Raw genomic sequence first — 18,956 nt, forward strand, 5'->3', positions numbered from 1 at the left:
AAACCCTGGTTTTACCGATTTCCCTGTGTAATTGATTTTAGGTCACCACCCTCTCTCCCTGTGTCTAGGTTTCCTTAGTTAGGAAATGGGTATGAAAATAATACACATATCCCAAGTTAGTTTGTAAAGATTAAAAAAGAAGTATGTGAAATTGCTTAGCACTGAATTTGATAATTTAGCTTGTCACAGTTCTACTGAAATACTTTGTGCATGAAATCAGAATAATACAGGTTGCCCAGAAAGCACGGAGGCAGTTCACTGCTTCTCCACCCACTAATCAATACATGCAAAGCAACAGAAAGTCATCTACAGATGTTGTACACAACAAAGAAGTAAGACAGGGAGGGATGGATCAGTTTTTTTTCTAGCTAGTCATAGGAGGCCCTAGCGAGGAGGTGGTACTGAAGAATAAATATTGAAAGGTGAAATAGAACACTGCATATAAGGAATTTGGGTAATTTTAAGGAAATGTAATACCATGAGCAAATGCAGGAAGGTGTGAACATGTATGCTTTTTGAAAACCTAAAGTAGGTTTTAATATAGCTAAAGAACAAAATAGAAGTGGGGGTAGTCAGGGTGAGAAATGAGACTGGAGAGGCTGTTCTGAGCCAGTTCATAAGTCAGCTGTAGTTAGGCTAGGAAATTCAGCCGTATAGAGCTTACATGCTGGTGACCTGGGTTTCAGCCCCAAGATGCATTTTGCTTGATTGACATGGAGAAAATTTCAACTTTCTGTTGTCTTTCAGTCCCAATTTTTTTCCTGCTACTTCACTTATTTATTTTTCATTGTTTGGACACTAAAGGCATCTGAATTGGAGATGCTTGGAGCAGAGCACTGACAAAACTGGATTCGAGTTGCAGTCTGAAGCCTATGGCTGTGTTACATGGGGTAATACTGGTGGCCAGAGTCTGGTTAACAGATTCAGCTGGGAGATGACGAGACCCTGTTTTAAGGCAGGAAGAGAGGGGAGAGAGAGGGAAGAAATCTGGGCATTATTTGGGAGGCAAATCCATAGGAAATGGTAATAAATTAATATTAAGAGAGAACTTTTCTGAGAGGTATGGAGGTAGTGTCATAGGTCTGGGTATTCCTGGTGTCCAAACCAGTGTCTGATGCATTATTGAAGCTCAATATATAATCTTGAATGCATTAAATACATGGTTAAAGGTGGTTCTCAAATTTAACTAAAAGGGAGATACAGAGTAGCGGCTTGATGATGTGAGCAGCACATTTCTAATTATAATGACATCCAGCTTCTCTTTTAAATGAATTCCACCTCTTCTAGATTCAGATAGCTCAAGGAAGCCCATGGAAGGGGCCTAGTTGGTTTCTGGGAAGCACAATTCAAGTCATTTGTAAAAGGGATGCTGTCTGATATTTCCCTTAGGAGACCAAGCCAGAGGAGTTCAAACACCAAGTTTCTTAGCTTTGGGAGATAAAAGTTATAGGACATTCAAATCTAGGACAGCCAGGAGACTGGGTGCCTTAGCCTCCTTCACCAGGGAAGCAGTAACAGGAATATAATCAACAAAATAAATAGGACTCTGGATTGAAGAGATAACACTTTCAATGGCTAAATAGAAAAATATCAAAGGTCCAGGCAAGGATAAAGTTATGGGTCTTTGATGTACCATAAAGGCCCATTTCATGCACCAGTTGGGAGTATTTCAGGGCAAAGATGGAATGATATTCTGTGTCACCTCTGAGGCATAAAGGGTACTTTATGAGTGAAAGGAAGCCAAGTTCTCAAATGGCTGGAGGCTGGCAGATTACTAGTTTAAAATCTAAATACCCACCCGGATTCCAAAACAAAATTACTCCCAGCAGCCCTTGCTCCAGAAAGGTTTATTCATGTTGTAAGAGGCAGTGGGTGGTTGGTGCATGTCCCAAAGTCCAGCAGATGCAGCCCATTCCACTCTGCCACCTTGAACACATTTATTTTTCTTCATTGGGATGATGTGTGCTATTTGCTCTTTATTATCTCTTTCACATTTAGATTATAAGCTCCCTGGACATGAGCTGTCTCTTCTGCAGTAGACAATTGCCTGACACAAAGAAAGGACTTACAAGCAACTGTCCAGTGAATGAAGTCCTCTTGATTGTGGTCAGGCCTGTGCCAGACAATTCAGTGTGCTCACAGTCCTGTGAGAGAGACAGCCACAGGAGACACTGACGTTACCTGTATCAATATAGAGCTGATGGGAAGATGGTCAAGGGAACCAAGAAAACACCTAAGTAAGCTTACTGGAGGACAGGGAAAGTCACCAGCATCTGAGATCTGAAGGAAGTATGGGACTTAGCCAGAAGGGAGTAGGGAGTTTTCCCAGCAAGTGGCCACACTAAGTCAAGATGTTACTGAAATGCATGTTGAATGAATACGTAAGTGACTTATTTTATTAATCAAAGAGCCAGTCAAAAAACATGCCTTCCTGTTAATATGTCATTTTACTAAATAGTGCATTGGTATAGTCTGTGTGTTTTTTAAAGAAAATGTAAGCGTTCCTGGGACTACAAAAAGGTTGACATAGGAACTTGGGAAAAACAAAACAAAAAATGGGCAATACATAGTCACTTTCTCCTGCACTCAGTCTTTTAGAAAAGGAAAAAAAAATCTTCCATTGTCCCATAGTGACATGGGCTGAAAAGAAGCCAGGATCTGAGGTTAGAAGGTTGTGATTCAGCCTGTACATCAATATTTACTAGGGAAGTGGTTTGTGTCTGAGCTCTGAGAATCGATGGAAGAACCTTGTGAATCGGAAAAAAAAAAAAAGATAAATGAAAGTCACAGGATCAGTATTTGATTCATTTTATCAAAAATGACGAACTGGGGCCCTCCCTGGTGGCGCAGTGGGTTAAAGCACAGCACTAAGAAGCTAAAGCCACTTCAGTATGAGTTCAATCCCTGCCCCCTGAGGTGATCCACATGGCATGGCAGATCTCTCCTGACCCACTTGCTGCTCCCCTCAGCAGTGTACTTCATCAGTCGGCCTGTTTTGCTCCCCACTCTGACTCTGGTAAAATCCTCTCACTGTCCCTACACCTCTGGCCTGTACCTCAGCTCTGTATGCATCAATAAATAAATCTTTAAAAAATAATTCCAAACTGTTTATCACAAAGCAAATGAAGACATGTAGGTGGGAGTTCTTAAAGCATCATTCAACCCCCAGTCTTGAACCATTTCTGTTAAATTGAGATTTAACATTGTTTATTTCACAAGCATCCTCAACACAGCGCTTTGGGGGAGGGAGTTTGATTAATTGTTCTGGTGCCCCTTTTACAGGTGAAGAGACAGGTGGCTTGTGCAAGTCATACAACGTATACATGGTGCACAGAATGTGACTGCAAGCTTATGCTCTTCCCACTGTGTGCATTTCCTCTTAGCTGCTGAAAGTTGGACCAATTTTTAAGTGAACCAACATTTCCACCCGCATATTTATGCTACATTACAGAGGAAAATTTCCATGCCTTCATAGCATGAACTGTGTGTTTATTAATAACCATCCTCAATTGCTTCAATTTTCACATCACTAAATGCTAAGGCTTGAGTCACTTGCCATTTTCTTCTCTCTGGAATGGATGTTTTAAACTGGGACTGGGAAAAACAAGGATTTACTGGTGCCTGTTGTGCCTGCCAGGCAACTTCAGGCCCTCGCCTTCTTTCCTGTTGGTCTTTCAGCAAGGAGTGATCCCTAATTCTATCTGGGTGGGAAAGAGTGAGAGAGTAGAAAACCCACTCAGGTCCCTGTGTCTCACAAACATCCTGTAACATGGTCAAGGGTGTTGCCGTATAAGATAGAACCATTATTTCAAAGTTGTTTGTGTGAGAAGGGAAAGACTGATGGATCACACTCAGAATTTGACTTCACTGAGAGAACCTAGGTCTTTCCCAGGCTAAGTTCCCTGGACCTAAATAGAAAAAATGAAAGAAGCAGGGTGGGAAAAGATGGGGGAGAAAGAGAAAAAAAAATGGGAGAAAGGAGAAAAGATGGGAAAAAAAAAGGACATGAAGGAAAGAGCAAAGGAAAGATAAACACTAAAGAGAAGGAAGAAAAAAGACTTGAAATCAGGTAGTTTATTTTTCTTTCCCAGTGTTTGTTACAGGTTAACCTAGGCTAGCTGGAAGGGGATAGAGTAATTGTACCAAGTTAATTAGATCTTCATTTGATTTTTGTGTTTGTTTTTTAACTACTTAGTTTAAAACTTGGCAGGGCGTTTTATCGTATATACGCTACTAACTGGTTTATCTAAACTGAGCTTGAGCATGAACAAAATTGACATTGGATTTGCTGCTTTGGACCACACAGAAGAGGGAGGAAGCTCTTTCAAGTAAATATTGATGTCTAGGTGCAGTAGCAGATCTGACAGGGAACCTAATGGTTGTAGTCTCAAGCACAGCAGAGTTGATGATTATGGCTGGGCTCAGCAAATGTGGGGTCAGAGCCCAGGAGAATGGGGCACCCTCTGAAGAGTTTGATCTCTACAGTTGGACAGCTGTGCATATAGCTCCTATTGTTGCTACTTGTTGCCTTGCTTTCCTCCCTGAGTAAGAGAGATAGTTTACCTCACAGGAAAGAGGCAAGGATGAAATTAAATAGCAGGGAAGATGCCCAACTACAAGAATGGTTTTATGAAGGACGTGGTTCTCCCATTCCTCCTTGACTGGGGAACCCTACCTGGGGAAGTCATTTAGGAAAAATAGTGTGCTGTTGGGGAGGGCTGACAGTGAAATTGTAGGCTATGTCCCAACCAGCTATTGACCTTGGTTCCCATTAGAACCAGATTCTGGACTCAAGCAAGGCAACATTCTTCTTTCTTTCTGGATTTCAGTTTCCCTATTGGTAAATTATATTTTGAATAATGACTTTAAACGCTAAACCTTTGCAATCCCTGTAATGAGCATGCTCCTGCGTCTGGGGTCCCCATTGCAGGGTCCTTGCTCTGAATACCTCTCAGATTGCTCTCTCTGGGCTCAGTTCCTGTTCAGGCATCAATGTCTCTGGGCCTCTTTTCCAGTTCCTGACTCCATGCCTCTCTTTTGGATTCATTGGGCATTTTCTGGTTGTAGTCTCCTTGGAGATGTTGCACTATCTTGTATACACTGGTTTATTTGCCTGTCAGGATGCATGCTCCTTCAGTTCAGGAACTTGCTTCCATCTCTGAATCTCCAGGAATAACACTGACTATTGAGTGCCTGTGCAAGTTACCTAGCCTCTTAAAGCCTCCATTTCCTCATCTGTAATATGGAGATAATCATACTACCTGAGGGTTTACTGACTTATGGCAGGTAAAAGCTGTTCTTGGGGCATAGCATGTGCTCAAAGTATATTTGCTATTATAAAGGTTATTAAGAATGACTGAAAGAATGAGTAACTATGAATTAGACTATTCATGTTTATTACATCTTAAGGAGTTGGTCTAGTGGGAAAAATGTGTATAAACAGTTCACAGTGAAACATTATATTAAAATAGAAAGCCATTAAGAATGTAATAACAGGGAAGAAAGACTCATTTAAAGTTAGACCATTAAAGTAGGGATGAAAAGTCAAGAAAGGCATTGTAAAACCAAGTTCTATGAATGAGAATTCTGTAATTTGCTCTTAGATACTCAGACACCAAAGTAGAAAATTTGGCCGATCTAGCTGAGCAGAAAGAGATTACCCAGGGTTTTTAACAAAGGCATTGTGGGCTTTGTGGGAAGGATGACTTATTTATTTATTTATTTTTTATTTTATAACAGTTTATTTTTACATAATTTTGTACATTTTTTTTTTCATCTCAACTGTAATCCCCACGGGTTTCTCCTCCCAGCCTCCTTTCACTTATGATGGAGTCAACAGAAGGTGATAGAGTGATACATGCTACTTTTCATGATATCCACACCTCTCTTTTTGTGGCAGCTTGTGGCAGGTTCTAATGATAGCAGTGTTACAGGATGGGAGGAATAGGAGCCCTGAATCACCAAGAAAGAGGTTGCCTTCGGAATGTGGAGTGGGCAAGAAGTAAGTCTGTGTGGCTTAGCGACAAAGCTGTGCTTGCTATAGGTGTAGGTAATGGCCAACGTTGACTGATGCAATTGGCAATAGGACTCAGGAGACCACAAGGAAAGCAAATGCAGGGGCACCATTCTTTCCTTGCCTTCCATTCCTACCTACTGGCTGTTGGGAGAAATTTTCAAAAGAATGAATTAAAACTTGTTGATAATTTTCATTCTTGTGTCACTTTAATCAATATAATCTGTTACTAAAACCATTTTTTTCCCACATTGATGCATGATTGCACGGATTTGAGAGGTAAATGAGCTGCTGCCTGGACCTTGTTTCTTGAATCTTTTAGCTGAGGGAAGTGAAGCTCAGAGAAGACAGTGGGACTAAAGGAGCTGGCATAATTCTGTTGTTGTGAAGTTTAAATTGGGTCATGACTGGGACGGTCTCAGCACAGTCCCTGGCGCTTAGCAAATGCTCAATGATGTCAGCTCCAACATTCCTCATCCTCCCCAAAGAGTGAAGGGCTTTGTTTCCTGTCAAAGGCATCAGTGAGCACAGGGAATGGTGGTTAAGGAACTGTGGGAGAGGTCTGGAGGCATTTCCTGATGCCTTCACCCCAACTGCAGCTCCATATAAACTCATCTCTTGGAGGCACCCTGACTGGTTGAAGGGTTATTTTTTCCAATCTTGATTCTTTGGAGGAATATCTACTTTTCTTCTTTTGAGTTCAGTTTCTCTTTGAAAAGGCCGGGTAGGACAAATGACCTCCAGGAGCCCCCTAGCTCTGCCAGTGTGGAATTCCAAGCTAATGTGAGAAGACGGAAAGACTGTGGAGAGAAAGGCATTGAGGATGGGGAATGGGCTGGAACAGGGCTTAGCTGTATCATATAACACGTCTCAGAGGACATAAGCCATGTTTCAAGGTCATACAGAAGAGATTTACAATCTTGGAGTCTATAAATAATCTCTGGATGGTGAGGTCCTTTAAATATCCAATGACAGTGGATGCCACAACAGGGGAGAAAGTCCATTCTTCTTAGAAACTCAAATGTTATTGTGAACTTTTGCAGGATTGGATTCAGGCTTGCTTGCTTTTTCTTTTGACTTTTCTTCTGCATCTTCCTCTTCCTCCTACCCTTCTTCCTTTTTCTTCTTGCTTGGTACTTTCCCATTTTTCAAGAACTTTGTTTCCTTCACTTTTTGATTTTAAAGGATGTGTTTTCTTATCTAGTTTTCAAACCAATTTAACTTATGCATGTATTTTTCCATCTCTCATTTTAACCTTAGCTATCTCTTTCGATTCAGAGGGGTGAGAATCAGGTCATTTGTTAAACAATGATTAAACAATCCTGGTGACTTACCAACAACATTGATAATAGACTGACTGGTTTGTAAATTCATGAGTATCAGGCGCCATGATTTTAACCACTATTATAGGCAGTTGAGGTTACTGCAGGAGGAGTTTATGGTAGTGGTACAGGTGGGGGCCAATTCTGGGAAAAACAAGTCCAAGACAAATAGAACTTTTTCTAAAGCTGTTTACAGTCTTCAGGGTCATTACAATTTCCAAGTTTTCGGGGACAAAATCATTAACTCTGACATTCCAATCAACCTTGAAATTAACTCCCATCTGAAACTTCAGCCATTGAACAGTTTTTTTTTTTTTTTTGATGTGCAATCATGTACTCTTTTTCTTGGAGTAGAAAATTAAGAGAACAATTTAGAATCATATGGAGAGTATTTTATTCCTGAGATGGTCTTAGTTAATATTTCAGGGACACTATTACAGAGAAATGTGAAGATTTCACCCACATCAGGCCTACTTCCTTCCCTTCTCCTTAATTTATGCAGGTTGAATATTTTGACTAGAAACCACAATACCTCAAATTCCTAATCCAATGCCCAGAAGTCGTTTTGACCTCAGCAAATAAAGATGATTGATTTTCTCAGCCATCCTGCAGCCTAAGTATTGTTATCACCATTCAGAGATGAGATTACAGTAGTTTTGTACTTCAAAGTGCTTAGAATTAAGATTTGATGCTTGGTCTACCTGATTCCAAAACTTCTCTCTCTACTCTTGTGCCCAGAAATTCTTTCTACTTATAATTGACCTGAACTGACATCAATATGTTCCATTTAGTGAGAAATATAAAAAGTTAAAGGGATAAAACTCTGGGTAAAGGAAACCCAGTAGTATGTTTCCATTTTCACTGGGAAAGCATTTCATGGTTTCATTCATCCATTTATTCCAGTAAGCTGTCATCTTCATTGTTACATTATCAAAATCAAGTTTTCATAATTTTATTTTTACTTTCTGAAATTCTAATCTAAGCTCCTTGAGGTAACAGATCATCTCTGCTTCATTTTGCTGTCTTGGTCCAGTTCTGAGTTTAATATCTGACATCTGGTGAGTACTACCTACTATAGATGATTACTCTTTACACATGGAAAACATTGGGTAACATTAGTTAATCATAAAAGACCAATAAGATCTCAGCCCACTATTCAGTTGGCTGAGAGAAGTTGGGGAGAGAAGATTATAACCAGGAAGAAAGAGTTTAAGCTTACAGATACAAAAGCTCAAGGGGCTAGTATTTGGGTTCACATACAGTGGCCTCGGAGCCATCCTCACTGTGACTGACAATGTGCTGGTTATTCCCTTCTCTCCTCCAGGTCTATTCTCTACTCTCCACAGTGGCTCTGTGCCAGGGATCATGACCTCTATGGAATGGTTCATAGGCTCTTTGTTCTGTTTCCATTTGAATGTGGCCAGCCATTGCTAAGGGAAATGGAGTGGGGGAAGAAGGGGAGTACTTAGTCTTCCTCTGCCCACCCTCCCTCACCTGGTGAGAGCAGTGACTGGATCCTTCTACAACATCAGCACCTACTGGGCAACCCTTCTCTTATCTCCTGGTCTCACTGGTTCTGGCCACACTTATCCCTCTTCTTGCCCCCTCCAAGGCAACAGCTTTTATCATAAAAATTTTTTATTTATTTTTGTATACAAGAACTAGGGTAAAGGACAGAGGTGAGAGGATTTACCGACAACACAATGGGGAGCAGAACAGGTGGATCTACTGAAATATACTGCTGAGGGGAGCAATGGATGAGACAGGAGAGGTCTGCTGTACCATGTGGGTTTACTCCCTGGCTGGGGATCGAACTTAGGTCATAGAAGTGACAGCTCTGAACTTTAGCCTCTAGGCTAACAAGGAGACCCCAAGGGTGGCAATAGTATTTAGTGATGCTTAGCCTCAGGGTACCTTACTATCCCTCATTTCTCTTAATACAGTTCACACCTCTTTAAACAATTTTCTCATTAAGCTTTCTTCAGTTAAACACATTGCCCTGGCAAAGTAGCGATGACACACTTACTGATATAGGCAACACTAGACTAAGTTGCAGATTAACTTGGTCTGGTAAAGTGGAATTCTCTCCTGAAGCCAGGGATACATCTGCTTAAGTGATAGGGAGTATGTGAGCACAGGATAACAGAGGCAGGGTTAATACCCAACTATTATTGCTCTAAATATTATTGCTCTATTATGCTCTGATGCCCAACTATTATTCACTCATTCACTTGTTTTTGCTTAATTCGTAAACATATTTCTTGGGCGGCTACTATGTATCAGGCAGTCTTCCAAGCTCTGAAGTTAGATTATGATTAAAACTGACAAAATGCTGGAATTTTGGAGTTTCAACTCTAGCTGGAAAAGTCACTTCATTAACTATTAACTATGCAGTATAAAAGTACAGAGACTGCTGTACGGCCCTATGATTGCTTAAAAAATTACCCCCTAGAAAGAAACTTCTTGCTACTATTACCAAATCACAACTCCACAGAGAGTGAAAGCGATGGTTCCCTTTGTTACTACTGGAAAGGGTGTTGGTTTCCATGTTAGACTGTCAGTGCTACTCCCAACAAATCTAACCTGGGTATGGTTCTCTCTCTGAACAAAATCAAGTTTTCATAAAACCATGAATTGAATTTGCATGGGCTGTTACTAAATAGAGAAGTAGGCTCACATGTTGTGCTCAGATTGTCAGCTCCAGAAAACAGTGCGAGGCAAGTGTCTCATACAGCAGCTAGCGTCAGATACCACTGAACAGGTATTACTCAAGGCTCATGCCAATCAGCACGGGAGGTAAGAATACTTATGCCTTTCTAAAAGATGGCAGAAATGAGGCTTGTGACGATTCAGAAGAAAGGATTTGAAAAAGAAAAAAGCTCTGAAGTAAGGTAAAGTGTCAGATGATGCTACTATAAATACACACCTTTGGGAGTATTTAGCACTGGGTTTAAGTCCCTATAAATTTCACAAAACCTTTTTTTTTTGGTTCCCATACTACTTAGCATCCCACTATATAAGTGAAAGAAAATAAAGTATTATCTCTAATTCATTATGCATCTTTGTCATTAAAGCAGATTCAATCATTGTTTTTTCATCAATCCTTATAATAACTGACTAAAGTCCCACCGTGGATCACAGATACTGGGATGCACCAGCTCTACTGGGGTGAAGCGTTCTTATGGTGATCTAGTTCAATGCATCATCTTATTTTTTTCCTTTGTAGCTGTCAAGTTTTAAAAATAACTGCATATTTTAACATGGCTAATTAGTTAAAAATGTTTTAAGAGAATAGAAGGAAAGAATATCGTTATTTAATGTTGCTTACAAATATTTCATTCTTTGTAGCAATGTGGCAAGTATAGAAAGTCTGCGAGGTCCTCATCAACTGTGTCACACCTGCACATGGGTGTGGCCAGCAGGCAGGCTCTCCGGCCTCTCACCCCTTTGTGCACCGGCATGGAGAGATCTTCTCTCACTGGCTTAGAGTCAAATTTATCTTGTACATAAGCAAATAGTTTTTAACTTTCAGTACAAAATGTATTGAATGATAAAATGATCAGGGCATATTGTTTATAAGAAAAGAGTTTAGAGCTGACAAGACAGCATTTGCAATATACCATCACAGGTGTCCTGTTAGCATTTCCATGCTCTCTACAATATCTGCAATAAATTTGTGGCACTTCTGGTTTTTTAAATAATTCTCTCTTTTACTGCTGAAGTAGAATTTACTTATGATCAAGAGCCCTGGGTCTGAGACCTGCTGCTTTGTGTGGGCAGCTTCCATACTCTAGCATGGGATTGGGTCCAGGAACCCCTACTCAGACTTTGAAATGTCTCCCAAGGACCTCCATGTTTCCTGTGAGCTCCAGAAAGGAGTGAGTCTTGCCTGCAGCCACCAGTCTGTCTCCCCCATGCCTCTCAATGTTTCTGGCCCCGTGTGGTGTGGAAAACATGTTAATTACTGATGAAAACCATTCTGTTCTCCAGGCCTGGAAAAGGCTTCCTGGGAGCACTTTGCAGAAAGACGGCCTTGCCGTTGCTGTCAACAGTTCCTCCAACTCCCTAGCCACAGATTCCTGGTCCCCGGCGGCTTCCCCATCTCCGGGGTGTGCCTGGCTCTGCGTCACGGAGGAGTCGCATCACTGCACAGATGCAGCCAGGCCTGGAACCCACCCAGTGGAGAATCGGATGTGTCAGGCAGAGTCTCTAGGGAGGGCCCTGGAGGCTGGGACAGTTTCCACGTTGCCTTCTGGATCCCAGCGGTGTTTGTGGATGAGAGAAAATTGTGGCAGTGGAGCAAGCAGCAAGCCCTCCCACCAGTTGTTTTTGTATTTGTATTTTTTTTAAACTCAGGTTGTTCTTTCACTGTTATTTCACATATTATGCTTTACATGATATGTCTTTCTTGTCCAGTCTCCTCTCATTTTTTTTAATTGAAGTGACACTGGTTACAGCACTGTTACCACACCACTCCCTCTACCACAGAACCATAGTCATTCCTCTTTCCTGGTCCCCTCAGTTCTATAGTCACATTTCCAGGCTTTGTTACTGCCTGGTTTCCTTAACCCTGCCAAATCTCTTGAGAAGATCTCTGGGTTAAATCCTTCTGGGTATGCCTGGTTTTTCACCAGACCTCGTGTGGCCAAGTGGCAAAGACTCTTAATGTGATCTTCCCAGGATCTTTTTCTTTTCCCCACTAACTACTCATAACAACAGCTTCCTTCCTGCTGCCTCCAGCTTGGCCAGCTCCTTCCCAGTCTTTTGCTACACTTAGTTTTCTAAGTTGTACCTGCAGATATGCTACTTTCTAATCTACAATTCCTTCCCTTCTCTCCAAACCAAAGCCAAAGACCCTGCCTCTTCCAGAGTCCACCAGGGTATGACCTCAACCAACCTCCCCCGCACCCCTCTCCAGTGCTGCACCTGTCACAGACTCAGATAGCTAGTGCCCCTCATAGCTGGAGCAGGGTCCACCTGGCATGCTTCTGCTCTCCTCATAGCTGGAGCAGGGTCCACCTGTTCTCCCAAGAACGTGATTGTCAAATGGTATTTATCAAGCATTTATTTTTATGCACCAGGCACAGAACAAAGTATTTTTTTGAATGGATAACTCAATGCCAGTCTCACAACCCTCTACACCACATCATTATTATAGTCTCCTGTTTATAGATGGGACTCTGGGAGACAGATCTGTGTAGGACCCCGCCCAGGCGCCTCAGCTGGGAAGTGGTGGAGTCACGTCTGGAATCCAGTAGGCAGCTCCCTAGGAACGAAAGGTTGGAAGAAGGAAGAAATACAAATAACTCTGTGAGATGATGCCCTATAAGGACTCCAAGGAAAGACACAGCTGCCTACAAACAGAAAATCATGGAGGAGGGCAGGTCTCAGAGTTGAGGGATGCTTACTCTGGCAGGACATGGAGTTCTCTGAGGACAGGGAGGGACATTTCAGGTAGAGGGTTTTAGCAGAAGCCAGGGTGGCATGTGACATGTGAGAGCAAGACTGGGAGCTGCTATGGAGCAGGCCTCTCTGCTATGCTGAGAGGCGCCTTGCAGGCAGGCCAGAGGCTGGGCCCAAGGAGCATGGGAGGAAATGTCAAGTTAATGTGAATCGAAGGGGAGCATGCTGACATTTGGGATCAGGACAAAAGCAATCTGATTTTCATAACAGAAGCCCTTTCTGGCAGTTCTTTAGAGATCACATTATTGCAACTCTTAGAATCTTGATTTCCCCCTTAAAACCACCTACCCTGTACCAACTAGTGGTAGTAAAAATAATGACAAATCAGTAGCCTTAGTCATTCACTATGGGCTGCCTCTTATCAGTATAACGTAATTGTCTAGTTACTGAACCTGTGTCATGTGCCAGTCACTGAGTAACTTTGTTGAACTTGTAGGGATGTTTAAAGACTTCAATCATTTCTTTTATTCCATCTGGAAAAGGAAGATAATGGGCCACATAGTGCCTGAATTATCTTGCTGAGATCCTGCAGCAGGTAAGATTCTGATTCAGTCTGTCTGTCTGTTTCCCACTCTGCTCTGCTGCTTCCCAACATTACCATCACAGGGAGCTGCAACCAAGGAATTGACACGATGTGAAAAAAAGAGCTAGTTTGCTTGGTTCTCTCAGCAGTGCTAAGTTGATTAAAGTGGTATAAAATTGAAATAATTTTAGCTGGCTTGTGACTATCTTAGCAGCCATCTTCACTTATATCATGCAGACTAAGACGAGGATTCAAATATTTGTTAGTGTGTGGCCATGGGGAGCCCAGGAACCCCAAACTGTGTACTCTCTAATATGGATACAGCCAACCTCATGCACAAAAGCAAAAGCAGCAGGCTCCACACATCTCTTAACCATATGTCTCTTCTCCATGTGGCTGCTTCTAGCAGCACGAGGGTGCAGTTGACTAAAGCCAGAAAAGAGTGCACATTTATTCCTGAAGGAGCTCAGCTCAGGAGAATCTTATAAAGTTGGGGATGGGAAAGGTTCAGAGGCATTTTCTAATCTTCCACCCCAGCTCCCTCTATTCTACCAATGGGAGGATTATGACCCAGAAAAGGGTAAAGAATTTGTATAGCCAAAAGTCTGGTGACTCCCACTTTTGCTGTGTTAATTCTATGTCTTTAACTTAACCCCATTAGGTCTTTCTCTAGGACTTGTTTTGATGTTTTAATATAAAAGAACGGATGGCTGCCTGAGCTCTGTCCACAGTGTGAGAGAATGTCAGATATGGGGGTGGGGGTGGTTTGGGGCTCATCCACTGAACCCTTTATCTTATGCCCTGCGTTCTCAGGGCCTGTGATTCATACAGGGCACGGGGGAGCAACTTGTCTGTTTGACCATGTCTGGGGACCAAGTTAGAAGATTCCAAGGTGGTGGCCTGACATCATTTCACTTCATTCATGTGTCTGGTTACTGACACTAGCTGTCAACCTGAAAATACAGTCTGCCTAAGCGCTAAGCCCTCCTTTGGGGAGTAGCCATAAAGGGTATGTGCAATAAGAAAAAAAAAAAAAACCAAAGATGATTTATAAGAGAAAGGGATGATGGATAGAGTAGAAACACTAAGGAATAGAGAAGAAAGATGATTTGGCCAGAGATGATCTGTGTGTTGCAAGTTGAGTTCTGCAAACTCAGAGTTTGGAGCACAAAGTGCTTATTAGAGATCAATGCCTGTGAAAAGTAGGGGGAAGCTATATTAGGCAGAAGGCAAACAGGTAGTCAGCCAACACAGTGGGTCTCCTGCTCTTCAGAATTGTCTCTTGTTAAGTGGGTATTTATATGCTGCCTTTCTTAATCATGAATGTGGACCACTCCACCAGGGCATGGCCTTAGATGAGGCTAACTTCGATAGTTGTAAGCTTTTTTATAAGGTCCTCCAGTCACCTCGAGGGCTTCCCTAGAACATCTGTATGATGCATCGCTGTGTCCACCACAAGGGGGCACACTTTCCAGGGCTAATGCATTATAAACGATTTCCACAAAATACCCTCCATATTTATAATATACCACTTTCTGGTTAATGTGAATGGATTTCCATGTCTTGCAATCTAATATGCCAGCCTAAGGCTCCAGGTCTCCGTTTCTCTTCCTATAAAGCAAGGGGGTTGGATGGACCTTCCTGTTTTGAAATCCGGTGATTTTTATCCACATGGCCGCCACCTTTTAGATAGCTAGCTCTGCAGAAAGTGGAACACAGCTCACTTATTGTTGAGAGCTTATCAGATACAGACCCAGACAGACACAGTCTGGCTTAGCTGTTCGTGTGATTTATTCACCCTTTTCAGAAGAAAGCACCAGGTGATATCTGAGCTGTGGCAGTGGCCAGCTGGCTCCCAACACATTCCAGGTATAAAAATAGTTCATAAAGAACACCAACCTCCAATAATTCTTACTTCAGACTCAGAATCCTGAGACAGCCTGGAAAATACGGGCAAACTCAGTGTGCACCTTTAGAAGTGGATTACAGAGGAGACAAAGGACGTAGAGGCTGGGCAGTTCCCTCAAGGGACTCAGACTCAAGGGCCATAACATTTGTCCAAAAAGCAGAGAAGGTGTGGATTCAGACAACATGCACTAATGGGGTTTCACATTGCTAAATTCTGCACCCACCACATACTCACTGTGTAACCTTCATCTCAAGAGTATGATCCCCTACCTAAAAAAATGCATCTGAAACCTACCTCACAGGCTTATTTTGCACACCGAGGAAAGCACGTGTTATGATGTGTTTAATACAATGTCAGTCACATTCTTAATATTATTGTTGAAGATGAACATAAACTTTCAGTGGTTGAACCTGTATTGCAAGCACTGTATTAAGTGCTAGGAAAACAAAGTTGTCAAGACATACTGCTTCTGACTTCAAGGAATTCTGGTAATTTAACAAAGACAAATATTTAACAAAGACAAATTATTCTAATGCAAACTCTGCTGGATCCCAGCTTAGTGACCTTGGAATAGTTATTTAACTTTTTTGAGTTTTCACTTCTTGTAGAGATAATTCTGTTTACTTCATAGGATTGTGTTGCTGAATATATGAAATGCATTAGATGCCCTGAGCAACCATTTGTTGATTAACTCATATTATGAGCTCTCAGCTGACCCATTGGTTTTTCATGGGCTGCTCATCAGAGCAGGCCCTTAAGGCCCTGTACTTGGGGGTTTGTTCACTCCATAGCTATTTGGTCTGCTGGATTCCTTGTGGGAAATGTTGAGGACAGAGCTGGAAATAACAGCACACTAGGAGCCAGGAAACCTCAGCCTGAAGAATATCCTTTGCTACTTCAGGTTCATAAAAATTCAAGAGCCCACAGTTATCATTCCTCATTTGATGGGGGGATGGAATTTGCAGTCAGGCAGCTGGAGCTTGTGGTACTGACTCTGTTCTTATTGTGAGATCTGATGGCTGAAACCTGCCTGGAGGAGGCCTCAGTTCCCTTATCTGTGCTATTGCTGTAGGTTCCCTCCTTCAAAGGGGCATTATGCTGTGCACTCAGGCTGTGTGTGTGACAGTACAGCAGTTGGCTCAGTGCAAGAATTAATAAGTGCTTCTCAGTATACTTGAATATTCTTACAACTCCAAACACACTTAGAATATGTGTAACAAAAGTGGAGCAATGAGGTGAAGAAATTAGTGCTCAGAATTAATTTACTGAGGTGCTTTATATTTGCTACCTCAGTGCCAGACATACAAAAGCATCCAATATATATATATTTATCCTATTTCCCTCTATGCAAAGTTTTAATCCAGGCATCATTTTGAGGAACCTTTCTTTATTCTTATTTTTTAGTCTCATTTCTTTTCTGTCAGTGGGACTGAATCTTCTCCCTGGTGATGATTATTTTTCTAAACTGGGAAACTTCAGGTAAGGTATCCTCTGGGGCAAGTCACTAGGAAAACGAGATGTGTGATTATTTACAGAAATCAGCAATGGGTTTTGAGTCAGGCCGGGCCCCCCACACTTGGCTGGCCTGTCACTGCAGGCTGCTCCTGGCTCTAGGTTTGTCTCTGGTGATTCGTGTAGAAGGAATGAGTGAATTCCTCACACTGACACAAGAGTGTGTGCGTGCGCGCACCACTCTCCTAATGACTCACATCCTCTCCTAATGACGACTCATTATTGTGGAAAGCTGGGCAACTCCAGGGAGGGGGCTCCAATCAAGTGCATCTCTCAGTTCCCAAACTGACCATATGGACACTGGTGACTCACCACTCAAAACGCACCAGGAGAGAATGCCACAATCAGCTGGGCTACCACACACAAGCTTGGAAGCTATGGAGCCTGAAGACAAATCACATTTCTGGGCTTTAGAGAGAACTATGAAGGTCTCTAAATTTAGGCTGGGCTCTCTTCTGGGATCAGTCATCTTGGTGAGAAATGTCATTTTTCTCTGAAAACCTGAACTGAAGTCATAACAGCCCATCACACTGTGCATTCATGTGCTCCCAGCTCACTGGGATCCTCTGGCACAACCCTTCAACTCAGTTGCAGAGTTATATCCCAGCCCAGATTCCATTCAGTCCACAAATAAGGATCGAATCACCCCCCAACCTGCTTTAAAAGGTGCTAATAATTTCAAAGTGCCTCATGCCATCTGTGGGTGCCTGTATACTTATTCATTGACCACCCCCGCCCCCCACCTCCACACTACACACATCATTGTCCTCAGTGCTCAGCATTTAAAAAGACTCTCATTGTTCAAATGGTGAAGACCTCAAGGAGACAGAGCTTGGAACCCATCCCTGGTTTGTGTGATTCCAGAATCCATGTTCTTCTAACTACATCACACAGGCCAGAGCTATAGTCTTCCCCCAGACTTCAGCACTGCTGAGCTTCAGGAACAGTGAGGCCCTCAACTAGCCTCTGAGTCTCATCACAGAGCCCAGGTCCCAACACATTGGATGACCAAAAGCAGCTTCTTAAGTGGAAACTGGGTCCCGCCCAGTGTCACAGCCTCCATCACAGCTTTTTAAACTCAAAATGAGGAGATCGATTAGTCCATCTGTGGGTTTCACTCATCCTGAAGTGGTCCAGAGTGGCGCTTCTCAGCAGAGGCTTCACATTCAAGCCCCCATGGGAATTGTTAAAAAAACACCAGCCCAGGCTCATTTCTAGAGGCTGTGGCTTAATTCATCTGGAGAGACACCCAGATAATTTCCCGAAAACTTCCCAGTAATTCTAGTGGGAAGCAGAATTCACAAATATTAATCCAGAGCTCCCTCGTCCTTCCCCTCTTGTACTTTAGTGGTAAAAATCAACTTGTTGCAAAGCCAGAAACTAAGGGTCAGTCACAGCAGTCCTGCCTCCAGTATTTGCTCCAATCTGCCCTGGTCTTTCTTTACTGCTGTGCCTAATGGAGAAGTTACATAACCGTCCTCTTGTACAATGACCATTCCCATGTGGTGCCCTGTGGTGGGTGACCAGGCTCCATCTTCTTTCCCTTCTTTGTTCTTACTTGAAACTTGCTTTTCCGCAAGCATCTACCTCTCCCATGTGGCCCAGAGGATGCGACCCCCACTATACTTCAGAAATTTTAGGAAGGGCCCTGGTAGTCAGTTTAGACACGGTCCACCCCGGCCAGTGGTCTGGTTTGGGCCTGTCACCTGAGGGGCCTAATTAGGTTGAATGGGAGGAAGGCAGGGATATATGAACCTTGCTGAGGGGAGTGGATTCCTTCTCTTACTCTTCTCAGATTAGATTGCCTTTGGCAGCCATCCTAAAATACTACTGTTGTGTGACATAGTGTATGCTATATATTATATACTATAAAATATAGATAGGCCTTGAACCTAGTATAGTATTTGAAACATTAGATACATAATAGGTGATGAATGGTGAATGAATGTATGACCTCGTTATCTGACTGGAATCAAGTCAACCCAGAACACGGCTTGGAAAACTTTCTGTAACAGAATTGTTTGCATTTATAAAGCAAAGAGAGTCATATAAAATATGCAATTGCATAAGCAGAACCATGATCCAGTAAAACTTTATAAAAAAAAGGCAATGGACCTACTCTGGCACACAGACGATCCATTTGCACGTGACTTGTGATGGAGGGAAGGAAAGGGTAGGCCACATGAGGAATGATAAATATTTGGCATGCCTGCA

Source organism: Condylura cristata, unplaced genomic scaffold, assembly GCF_000260355.1.
Source record: "Condylura cristata isolate star-nosed mole 26May11 unplaced genomic scaffold, ConCri1.0 scaffold00008, whole genome shotgun sequence".
Classification (NCBI taxonomy): Eukaryota; Metazoa; Chordata; class Mammalia; order Eulipotyphla; family Talpidae; genus Condylura; species Condylura cristata.